The sequence below is a fragment of the Excalfactoria chinensis genome, chromosome 1, assembly GCF_039878825.1.
Source record: "Excalfactoria chinensis isolate bCotChi1 chromosome 1, bCotChi1.hap2, whole genome shotgun sequence".
Lineage (NCBI taxonomy): Eukaryota > Metazoa > Chordata > Aves > Galliformes > Phasianidae > Excalfactoria > Excalfactoria chinensis.
The window spans coordinates 158,536,862-158,547,801 of NC_092825.1; the positions used below are offsets into that span (position 1 = coordinate 158,536,862).

A 10,940-nucleotide genomic window follows, 5' to 3' on the forward strand; every position below is an offset into this window, starting at 1 on the left:
GGTTCCTGGAAAAAAAAAATAAATTGCTGCGTCTACTGTACATGTTTTCATTTACAGATCAGTGAAATGGATAGACAGATAAATAAATAGATAGGGTTTTCTGCGCTCGTGAAGCATGTCACATAACACGAAACTCTCTTCTGAGTCCTTTTTGTCAAGTATGTCAAATGATATTTTTGAGATTAGACTTCTGGGGTGTATTTGCAGCATTTCTTATTGCGGCTCTTGATCTATGCACCCTTGTTTGACAGTCCCTTAATCTGGTCGATAGAAACCAAATGAAAAGCAGCATTTAAAAATATGGCTTCAGGGACTCCTTAGGAGGTTTCTTTGTAAGTGTACATTTACTAGTTCATCTGTAAATTTATTTTATGGGGTGTTTAAACCTCAAGAAAACCGAAAAGCATAATATTAATGCCTGGTTTACATCTACCGAAGTCAACGAGAACTTTGCAATTGACTTTAATGGTAGCCTATGTCCTCTAATTATGAAAGTGGCAAGGATGATATACAAAAAACCACAAAGAGAGTTTTCTGTGTCATCATACCCTTTTTTTCTTTCTTTTTTTTTGCAGATGTATGAGCAAAGTACGTTGTGGTTTGTTCGTGGATTAAACAATTCAGCATTTTGGACCTAATCTGGAATGACGTTGCTGCTTTAGGTGGTGTTTTGATGCTCAGAAGATCACGGACTACTCATTGTTTGCACGGCTCACAGAAGTAATAGGGTAGGAAACCCAGCCACATTTTCAAAAGGCTTTTGAAAATAATGCTTTTGGTTTTGATCTTACATCTACCCTTTGGTGTGAGTAATGGAAGAAGTTAATGAAGCTGTTTTCTTCCTAGTTGTCTTTTTTTTTTTTTTTAATGTTGTTTCATGAGAGAATTTTGACAGGGTTCCTGGAAATCCACATAATATTCACAGTATATATGTACGTGTTTTCCCTTAAGGTTCACCCAAGTGCAGTAAAAAGTTTCCATCACGCAATTGTAATCCCAAGGCATCGTTTTCATATCGCGTTAGTGAAAGTGAGTGAAAGTACACTGCAAGAAAAAAAGAACTTTCAGAGTTAAAGCTGTTTTTCTGCTGGCATAACAAGCACTGCAGACTGAACAGGCTTGATCTGGTAAGCAATTTGTAGCAGTAAATAAAGTTAGACAAAAATTCCCACAAACTTTTTGTTAAGTCTTCTTCAGAGGTATTACTCATTTGGTGGCTGAAATGCTGCTCTTGCTTCATATTTTTAACGCTTGTGAAAGTTTTACATATTTTAGTGGTAACTGGAAATGCTATTGCTCTGTAGGGAAGAGCAGCGTCAAAAAGTTCCCAATGGGAAAGGGCTGGAAAGGGCCGCTTTGGTGTTCTGAGGTGTGGCAGTGAAACCCCAAGGGAGCAGAAGGGGACAGCTGGGTTCCTGCTGGGCCAGCCTTTGGGATGCTCTGAGCAAGGGTGCAATGGGATGTAACAGTGGGTGAGCTCACCTTTAGGGTGGGTAAAATCTACACCACCATTAGAAAGGAATAACTTTGGTTTCCCACCCTGCCTCAGCAGAGCCAGTTCCTTCCATATGTGTGAAGAGGGTTTGTAGCTCTCCAGTTCCCTCCTCCCAAGCTGCTGAAGGCTCAAACCTAACCGGTTCTCCTCCCCAGGCCTCCCAAATCCTCAGACTTGTTGCCCCTTTTGGATATCCAGCTCTGAGGCTTCCTCATGCTGGGCAGCTGCTTTTTTTGAGGTACATCAGCATTAGGGCAGCCAGGAGCCCAGCAGCCCTGGGTTTTGTGCTGTCTAGTGACGCATGTGCTTTGGGAGTGAGTTGAAAATCTTACATACTGGCTTTCTAAAAGCAAAAAAAATAACAAACAAACAAACAAAAAGAACAGATTTGTTGCAGGCTGAACACAAAATTCGTGTTAAAATTCCTTTGAGAAACATCAGTTAGAACAAGTAGGGATCATTCAGGATTGCTGCTGCAGCTTTCATTTTATGCTTATAATCAGGACACAGATGAATAAATACAAGTGGAAATGACATATTTTGGGAAGATTTATATTTCCTAGATGTATCTCATCTGTATCTCATACAGAGATGTAACTGTATTTCAAGGCCAGGCTGGATGTGGCTCTGGGCAGCTTGGTCTTGTGGTTGACTACCCTGCCCATTGCAGGGGGTTGAAACTGAATGATCATTGTGGTCCCTTTCAACCCAGGCCATTCTATGATTCTTGATTCATTCTGTGATCTCTAGTGAAAGACACGCAGAAGTAGGGCCTTACTTCTCAAGGTAGGGCCCATGTACCTATAAAGTCACCAAACGACTACTTAACCAAAAGTCTATTTTAGACTTACTTTTGATGAACACCATGGCTGTTAAAGAAAAATCAACATATAAGGAACTGAGGAAGAGAGGAAGGCTCCTCTGAAGTGAAGGCAAGGGCAAGATGAAATACAATCATGAAAATCAGTCTGTGTTGGATCTCTGGGCTAAAATGATGAAGAAGTAGGGCAAAGTCAGGACACTCTAGTCAGTGGAGTGGGGCAGCTGTTAATCCAGAATTCAGACAAAATAGGTATATGAAACCACATGCTTGAGTGTCTTATAAGAAGGGAAAAGTCACTGGGATAAGAGCAGGTTTGTTAATCTGGGTAAAAATCAAGGGCACAATTCTTTAAAACAGATCTTGGAGGAGAAAGAATGTACATAGTAAACAGAGAGAAGTATTAAAATAATTAATTTTGGGAAAAAAAAGAAAAGAACCATAGAATCACCAAGGTTGGAAAAGACCTAAAAGATCATCCAGTCCAACTGTTCACCTATTACCAATAGCTCCCACTAAACCATGTCCCTCAACACAACATTAAATCGTTCCTTGAACACCCCCAGGGTCGGTGACTCCACCTCCTCCCTGGGCAGTGCATTCCAGTGCCTGACCACCCTTTCTGAGAAGTAATACCTCCTGATGTCCAGCTTGAATCTCCCCTGCCGCAGCTTGAAACCATTCCCTCCGGTCCTATCACTAATGACGCGAGAGAAGAGGCCAGCACCCAGCTCACTACAACCTCCCTTCAGGAAGTTATAGAGAGCAAATGAAGTGAAAATGATGTGCAAATCTGGAACTTTGACTTGATGGAAAAAGGGCATCTTGTAAATCTAACCTTGCTGGATCTCACTGAGAAATTTGTTGTGGTACAGCAAAGTGTTCGATATGTCTTTTCCTCTGAGGAGAAGGGAGAGAAGTAGTGAAGTAAAAAGAGAGGAAGTGAGGAAGAGTAGTGAAGCTGCAATTCTCTAATTAAGTTTACCTGCAGCTAGTTTGGGTGCGGTCGTTATGTATTTTTCTCTCAGTGAATTGATATTGCATCCTGCGCAGTGTGCAGTGTTTAGTGATCCTGTGTGGATTCAGACGTCAGTGTGGGTTGCCTCTGTTTTGCTCTTAACAGAGTTTAAAATATATGATGCTTTGGCTGAAAGTATATGTTTTTAGATGGAGAATCAATGACTGTCATTCTGGCGTTCAGGGTAGGGTAATAAAATGGCAAACAACCTAAATGAAGGAAAGTAGAGTAGAAAGGCGAAAAAAAAGGCAATAAAAAAGGGAAGTACAATTATATGCAGTGCTCTGGAGCATTCGTACTTTCTCTGTGCAGAAGCAGTGCTGTTCAGGTTGGTGCTAGGTAACTGATGTCCAGTTACATAGCATTTGTCCTTCTGGGACAAGTATTTGGTAAGCTGGCGACCACTGATGGTAGAAGTTCAGAATGTCCCAGATGGAGTAAAAAGATAAGGATGTGAAAGTAGATCCAATGCTAAGGTTATTCCATTCAGTGTGAATTCAATAGGCAGAGTTAAGAGAGCAGGAAAATTTGACCAAATTCAAAGCTCTCATCCTTTTGCAGAGGCTTATTTGAATTCTGTGCTGTTTCTATAACATGCATGCATTTCATTTGCCATGGCAAACAAGGACTCTAAAACCAGAAGTATGTGCAACCATTGGCTGGATACGATGAATTTTACAAGGAATACGTCTGAAGAAACTCTATCTCCAAAGTATCTGTTGAAGAAAACAGCCTCATGTGTCTCCCATTATCCAGTGAGTTTACAGCAATATACCCCTTTTTTCATGTGCTTGCATTTTTCCAAAATAAAAGCAAACTTTGGAAATCCGTCACATAACTATCTTCATAAATCACAAAACATAAAAATGTTATTGTCTTTTCACAGATGGGAGAACTGGAGGAACAGAGATGTGAAGCTGTCTGCTCAGAGCTATATAGGAGGCCAGTGACAAATCCAGGAATCCAAGCCAAGGGTCCTAAGTTGCATCCTAATTCTCTAATCATCACAGAAATTTGCCTTCTGGCATTGCAGTGAGGTATGCCATAACGTTATCTGTATTTTAGTCATTTACTCAAGAGGAACACGTGTGAATGCGTGTCCAGTTTTGGGGACCCCAACACAAGAAGGACATGGAGCTGTTGGAGCAGGTCCAGAGGAGGGCCAGGAAGGTGATCAGAGGACTGGAGCACCTCTCCTATGAGGACGGGCTGAGAGAGCTGGGGCTCATCAGCCTGGAGAAGAGAAGGCTGTGGGGGGACGTTATGGTGGCCTTCCAGTACCTGAAGGGGCCTACAGGAAAGCTGGGGAGGGACTTTTTGTAAGGTCATGGAGCGACAGGATGAAGGGAAATGGCTTTAAACTGGCAGGAGGTAGATTTAGACTAGATATGAGGAAAAGAAGTCTTTACTGTGAAAGTGGTGAGACACTGGAACAGGTTGCTCAGAGAAGCTGTGGATGCCCCCTCCCTGGAAGCATTCAAGGCCAGGCTGGATGGGGCTGTGAGCAACCTGGTCTAGAGGGAGGTGTCCCTGCCTACAGCAGGGGGTTGGAACTGGATGATCTTAAAGGTCCCTTCCAACCCAAACCATTCTATGATCCTGTGATTCTATGTGTGCCTTGTAAACAATTCAAAAGAATTCATTGAATTCTAATTCTGAATTGAATTTCTGATAGTTTTCTTTTTAGTTGGACATTTCTCCCTCCCCCACCCCCACAAATATTTCTTCATAAATTGGGCTCAAATCATACAGGTCTCAAAATATGATTCTGGACATGACCACAAGTTGCTGTCCGCAATTATCCGAGAGTAGCTTCAATAATTCAGATTTCTAGATTTTTCGTAGTCCAATATACAGGTTTTCTTAAGGGTCCTGGGCGCCTCTTAAGGGTCCTTTAGCTTGCCATTACAGGGGACTTTGGGTAGTTAGCATCTCAGAGAAAGGAGATAAAATTGTGCATCCCCAGTGAGGATGTTCCAAGCATTGGAAACCACTTTTGGAAATATTGTGGTGAATGTGCTGAAAGCCTGAAAAGCTCAAGTCTGGCTCCATTATAGCTGGAGTCTTCTCCAGAAGCCCCAGACAACAGAGGTGTTGCAGGTCCAGAAGCCCATTACAGATCCTAATGCTGCTTGGCATATTGAGGGGCATTTGTCATCGTTTTGGCAAAGGTACAGCTTGCTTTCTGTCTCTCCTAGCTATGTCCTCGTATACCGGTTGAGGGACATGTGCATAATGCTTCTCTTTGAGATGCTAATCTTTTGGAGTGTTAAGCATCAATAATAGCGCTAGCAGCTGGTTTTACTCACACTGAAAGCTCTGAAGCAGCGCAGCAAGCTTTTTGCATAGGATAGGAAGGATTTCGTTCAGGCTTTCACCTCAATCTGACATATCCATGCTGTGGGCTTCCCAAAATAGTACTAGGATATGACACTGAAACACCACTGAAGCATTGCTTCGGTGGATGGTATCTTTGTGATTTAATAAGAGCAAATGTTAAATAAGATTTAAAAACTACGTTGCTCCTTATAGTATTTTTACATTTCCAGATCTTTATTATCAATGGTTTAGTGGGCACAGGTGATGAGCGTGCTTAGAAAGCGTGGTTAGGTTAAGCTGCTATTGAACCACAGAATATCTGTAATTCATCCACGCTTCTCCCACCAGCAGGTGTCATTCTGGAAAAAGGAAAATATTGTGAATCCCAGAACCGGAGAATTTGGCTGTGACAGGAAAAAAGAAAAGAAAAAGTTTGCTTTAAAAGACAGCTTTTGAAGGATACTTTACTCCAAATGAAAACCAAGACAAAGTTGGCTGGTCTGCTTTGAAGCAAACTGTCGGGATATTTTCTCAGAATCTTTGCACTGTGTAACCCTGCCATATAATGAACAGAGGGAAGAGGATGGTTGAAGCAAACCAATAATGCCTGGTTAACGCTGTCTCCTGCCTTTTGCAGTTGTGTGTGTCACCTTCACCACGGTGAACTCTCCTCCCATGATGACTATCAAATAGTGATAGTCATCAGTTTGTATGATGGGCTTTGGGCTGTAGTTCCCCCAAAGGGCATACACAGTAAGGTGATGATTGCAAATTTCGTTTACTTTGATATAAGCTTGAAGTAAACTCATTGAAACAACTGAAATCGGCAGAATTGCTTCAGATTGAGCCTGAACTAAAGAACAGTAGAATTTCACTCTCTACTTTATAAATAAAACTTTATGTCTATTTTAATAGTTGTCATCCCTTAAGTGTTCGCCTCACTATTAGATGCAGATTCCTTTGATATAAAGAGCATAATTTTGATAACCACACCGAGAAAGCTGCGCCAGAATTATGAAGAATCAAGACACCACTGGCTCATTGCTTGAGGAATCAAGGTCCTCTGAGTCTGGTCTTCTGGATGTTAAAACCAAACTTGCTGTAAAATATATGCAGGAGGTGTACTGCCCACCTTGTATTCCACTGGAGGTTTTTTCCAACCCATTATAGCTCTTATGATTATAGTCTTTTGTCTGTCAGCCTAAATTTCATAGAATCACAGAATTGCTTGGGTTGGAAGGGATCCCAAAGCCCATCCAATTCCAATCCCCTGCCATGGGCAGTGCCATCCAGCAGCTCAGGCTGCCCAGGGCCCCATCCAACCTGGCCTTGAGTGCCTCCAGGGATGGGGCATCCACAGCTTCTCTGGGGAGCTGTGCCAGGGCCTCACTGCCCTCACAGTGAAGAATTTCTTCCCACGTCTAATCTAAATTTCCCCTCTTTTACTTTAAAGGCATTATCCATTGTCCTGTCACTACACTCTCCAATAAAGAGAACTTCCCTCCCCACCTTTCCTGCAGGCTCCCTTTAGGTACTGGATGGAATTTATCCAAGGGAAAGATGAGAACGATCTCCAAGGTTTGTCTCTGAGGAATACATTAAGATGTGAATTAATTTTATGTTTTCAAAATTTGGACTTACAACGAAGCGATGGGAAATAATTGTTCCATAGGCATCCATACCTCTTTCAATAAGTTATTTAAGTACGAATGTCACAATGCTTTTCTTGTGGACGGTATAAAGCACTCTTCTGCTGAATGAGAAAAAATAGCACATCAACTTAGAATTAAAAACTTCACTCTAGAACAGTTCAAAGCAATTATCGTTTTCAGTATTTAACTTTAAAAATGTATCAGTCTTCTGAAACGTGAAGCTAAAAGTGTATCAAAATGCAGTGAATTTAGCTATTGCATTATGCACTTTATTTTTACAGGACCTGAACGATGTGCAGTGATTATCTACAACTGGCTTTTATATGGCAAGGTATGGGATTTAGCCTGTATATCAAAGTGAAAATTCTATCTTTCGAGTGTTATTTTCCGAGCTTTTAGTTAAATGATCATATCAATTTTTGTTTAGTTATTTCATTTTCTTTATTTTATACTTTATTATAGAGATACACGTGCTTAAGTGTAGCCCTCCTGTGTCTCTTTGGAGCCCCTGGGGAATCCCAGCTGGCCTCTTGCTGACAGTTCAGTGGTGCACATCTCCTGTAGGTCCCACACTGTCACTGTCAGCCTACTACAGGTGCTGCAGATGCTCTGTGTTGCTCCAGAGGGCATTGGGTACCTTCCTGCAGGCATCTGAACTTTGATAATGTTGTAGAAGAACACCATAAAAAAAACCACAATACACCTTTACAAAGGCTTAACAAAATTAAAGGTGGCACAGCTGTGAAAGTAATTCCACCTAAGGTGTTTTATCCAAGCTTAACGAGGAGTAGGAGCAGGAAAGTAATTCCATATCTAGCAAGTAGAGGGTTATTGTGTTTAACAAGATGCCATCAAAGGTCTGTTTTGAATTAAGGTGGCTGAGCTGAACCCGTGTGTGGGTGGGGAGCTGCTGATGCTGCCGGAGATCACAAGAAGAAAGCTGTGAGGTTCAAGGCTTGGGGCACTGAACAGTCCATTTTTCCCTTGCAGATAATGCATGCAGGCTCTGACTGAGAAAAAGGGGCTTCCCAGCAAGAACACAGTGGTCTGAGGTTCAACAGTGTTGGAAGCCTGAAAAAAGTAAGCATAATTCCTCAGGTTGGGGCATGATGCAGCAAATTAATTTGGATGAAGAAAGTGGTAACTTCAGGTACCAGGCACTCAGCTACAGAGAATTAGGGAAATACACGCAGCAATTACAAAGCTATGCTAATCAGGTTCATTTTTGATGGTCTGCTGAATAGGAGGGAAGTTAAAAACCTCGAATATATTAGTTGGTGGCACAGCGGCAGTGGTTGTGTGAGGGGAGAAACAAATACTCTCCTCGCATCACTCATGCCAGCAGTCTGAGCAGGAGGAAGGTGCAGGAACACTCCTACATAGAACCAGGATTGGTTTGTCTCTTTCGAAGGGAACAATGGTATTTCGACCATTTTTACCAAATCCCAGAGTGTGAGACAGCATTTTATGGACTGGGAATAATATAACTGAGAGTCTGTGAGTTGGGAAAGAATTACAGGAAGCCACAGAGAGCTGCAACCTAAGCATCCTGAAATCTGTGACCAAGCTCCAAGGATGCCTCTTGTTATTGCAGCCACCTCCAATGACTGCTGTTTTTTCATATGATTTACCGGTCCCAGTGAGCTCCTTCAGACTGAATGGGGAAAGATGGGCCTCAAGTTGTGCCAGGGGAGGTTTAGGTTGGATATCAGTAAACGCTTCTTTACAGAAAGGGTTGTTAAGCACTGGAATAGGCTCCCCAGGGAGGTGGTTGAGACACTATCCCTGTATGGTGACGGTAAAACTGTTTGGATGTGGTGCTCAGGGACGTGATTTAGCAGAGGGCTGTTAGTTAGGGTAGTACGGTCAGGTTGTGGTTGGACTCGATGAACTTTAAGGTCTTTTTCAACCTGAGCAATTCTATGATTCATTGATTTTAGTCCAGAGGAAGATTCCCAGCTGGTGCTGGGTAGTGAACTGTTTGGCTTGTGGAATGAGTTATAGAATTCCTATCTAAAAAACAAAGAAGATGGTGCAAATTTGCACCTGGGAGGTAGCGCATGCTTTGAAAAAGGCAATTCAAGATATAATGTGCTGGTGTCGAAACTCTGCGATCTGCAGTTTAAGGTTCTATAAGTAACGCATCTTTATGCTGAGACATGAAACGTACTGTAAAGCACAGATGGGCACAACCATTATCTAGATCATATGTGTAAATACTGAAGAAATTTCAAAATTCACCTGCCTCCCCCCAAATTTTTAAGACCTACTTTGTCTGTTCATTTTTTTTGGTAATACTTTCAGTCGTGTTACATTTTGCTGAAGAACGATTTAGTTTTCCTGTTGTCTCAATAAGAGTCCCCGAGTCCTGGTCCTGAATGGCAGTATTTGCCCTGCACTGCCAGCTGTGTGTCTGTGGTCACCCCATGGTAGTATTTGTGAGGAATGCATACAGTGGCAGTGCCTCTTTCAGAGAACATCGGGAGGAAAATAGCATGTGGCCAACCCACATGTCATTTGTTCTCCTTAGCGGAGGACTCACATATGCAGTACTTAAATGGCACTTTTTGTTTCTGGATAAGATGAAGGTAACTGATAGAAACCATTCAAAAGCCTCTCCGGCTGTTGCTTATGTTCCCTGCAAAGGGCTGAAGTGAACAGCTCTTTGGAGACGTGGCTTTACATTGAACATACGCAGGGCTGTGTCATTATTAATTCTGCAAATGTGTTTACAATGGTTAGGTAAAATATTTAGTTACTATTTAAATATTTTGATGTATTATAGCTCATACCCGAATTTTAGATGTCTACTGCACTTAACATTTCCAATTTAAATAACCGGTTTCATTAAGGTTTTTAGTGATACAAATTAATAACAAAAGGCAGTTAATGCAGAGTACGGTTATAAGACCAAAATACATGTGGTTTGAATTTAAAGAATTAAATGTTAGCATTTCCCTATAGAGAAAGGTTATTTGGGCAGTGGTGTACTGACATTATCACCACCCACGGAGAAGGGGACCTGTTGATCCTATTGGTTAAGTATGAATTCAGAAACGGAAGAAATGTTGGTCTAGAGGGTTTGCTTGGTGTGAGTGAATCACACAGGAAAAATGCTGATACCTCGAGTAGCTCAGTGACCTTCTTTGATGGTTAGAAAGAGAAATAAGCACACAAGGTTTCTGTCAAAGTCAGAAGGTTTAGGTTGCTTGCTGGGTAAAATCAGCCCAGGTTATTAATACAGTGGAAAGTTAAATGATGAGCTTGGAAGTATGATAATAAGTGCTGCTGTAAGTGAGACAGAAATGATTTTCTGTGGCCAGTAAGAACGATAATCCAACGTGTTAACCATTGGGCTCGAGGGCTGCTAAGAAAATAAATGTGCAAAGTGGATAAAATAAAGGCTGGAAGTGTGTTTAAGTAGGTGTTTCTTCAAAGCTTTCTTCAGGAGGGTGTTTCTGGACATTCTGCCCTACTGTTTTTGGCAAGACATGTCTGTTATAATAAAGGTAAGCATGCGGCTTTCATTCTAGCAGAAAATAGTGCTAACTGTAGCTCGGGATTTATGTGCTTTTGTAATAATTTTCATGGACTTAGCTAGAAACAAATCTATTGAAGGCAACAATTACTAACTTG

General features: G+C 41.6%; 1 long non-coding RNA gene across 1 annotated transcript; it reads left to right on the forward strand.

Annotated features, from left to right (window-relative positions):
* Positions 1 to 1,034: 1,034 nt before the first annotated feature.
* On the forward strand, positions 1,035 to 8,419 carry LOC140247394 (uncharacterized). The gene is made up of 4 exons (XR_011902648.1): positions 1,035 to 1,127; positions 3,960 to 4,088; positions 4,220 to 4,370; positions 8,295 to 8,419. It is a non-coding gene; the product is annotated as an uncharacterized lncRNA (long non-coding RNA).
* The last annotated feature ends 2,521 nt before the right edge of the window (positions 8,420 to 10,940 follow it).